This window comes from Austrofundulus limnaeus, unplaced genomic scaffold (assembly GCF_001266775.1).
Source record: "Austrofundulus limnaeus strain Quisiro unplaced genomic scaffold, Austrofundulus_limnaeus-1.0 Scaffold773, whole genome shotgun sequence".
NCBI classification, from domain to species: Eukaryota; Metazoa; Chordata; class Actinopteri; order Cyprinodontiformes; family Rivulidae; genus Austrofundulus; species Austrofundulus limnaeus.
The window spans coordinates 67,202-68,757 of NW_013953175.1; positions in this window are offsets into that span (position 1 = coordinate 67,202).

The window sequence follows — 1,556 nt, forward strand, 5'->3', positions numbered from 1 at the left end:
TATTTTTACAGTTTTTATTTTGTAGTTAAAATATATGTTTATCAAATAAAGTTTAATGTTACAACTAATCATTGATCACTTTAAAGCAAGTGAAAAAATACTGAAATTTGGTATGGACCTTTCTGGCATTTTTCAAATAGTTCTTCAGGACTTTTCTACTTTCAGAACTGTAAATTTGCATATTTAATTGTAACTTAAAATGTTTTAAACAAAGRCAATCAAACTCTGTCAGTGTTATGTCCAACAAAGTCAGCGAGCTCCTTCTGGAACCGTCTGCAGTCAGTCCGTGTGTTCTCTGATAAACGGTCACACTGAACCCGTGGTTCTGTTGTTTGGCCTGGGACCACCTCTACCCCTCTATGCCAAGAGGAAAACCAACACAAAGACAGCCGCCACGTGTTTTTAACTCATCTACAGTTACAGAGAGCTGCTCATCAAACTTTGATCAGTTTAGCAGCAGGTAGTGAGGACAGACACAAAGACTCATCAAATATAGATTCTGCTCCAGACRTTTTATTTGACAGTTAAAACCTTTTTCCTAATCAAATCCACTCATTATTTTATTTAAAACAAAAGCACATCTCTCAGCTGACTTTACCTGTTCTCCATGCTAAAGTTCAGAAGCATCAATAATTCACAGCTGCAGCTCAGATCACCMCATCCAGTTTCACCGACTGAGCCAGGACTGTTTTTCTCACATTATGATCTGAAACCCAATGAATCAGTTGTCAGTTTGAGATTAAGATAATCCATCACTTAGACCAGACGGTGAAAAGTTAATTCAAAATATGATGAARCTAAAAAATGTAAAGTTTCAGTTAAAACGGTGAAGAGTGAAGCTGTAATATGATTAACTCAGAGGTTCATTCAAAGAATCAAAACAAAAGAAAAACTTGTCAAAAACAAAGATCTACTAAGGCCCAGGGCTACAAAACAGTGGCTAAAAACTAATCCCAACAAAAGAGAATGGGCACAGCCAACCAAAAAAGTTAGCTTTGCTAACCACCAACTAAAAAGATTGCCTCACACACACTGGCTATCTCAATTCAGAGGCTTACATCACTGCTCTGCACTGGGTTTAGCTGCAACCACAGCAAGACACGCCCCCTTCAAAGCACACCCCTCATCTTTTTTTAAATTTGTTTGTTTCAGTGACCTTATTAAGCTAACCCTCTATTTTTTATACATTTTAATTTTTTTCTTTTTTTAATGGTCATACTCGTTGTTTGCAATGAAAATTTGCTTTCCAGGCCACCTTAGCAAGTGTGGGTGTGTTTTGTAGCAGACAAGGGGCGTGGTTTGTATTGTCGAAATYTGAAGCTGGGTATTATTGAATTTGTGGGCTCCTTCTCTTTAAGCTGATGAACACARCCTACAAAACCCCACAAACATAGGCTGCATCTGAGTTTCCCTTCCCGCCTGAATATTTCCCAGTGCTAGCACAAAGGCTAACAGGCTAAGCTGATGTTCTTCTTCCATGAAGCAGCTCTGTTGTCCTCCATCCATATTTTCAGTTCCAGGCTGAGTCATTTCTACCTTCTCCTCTCTGTCAACGC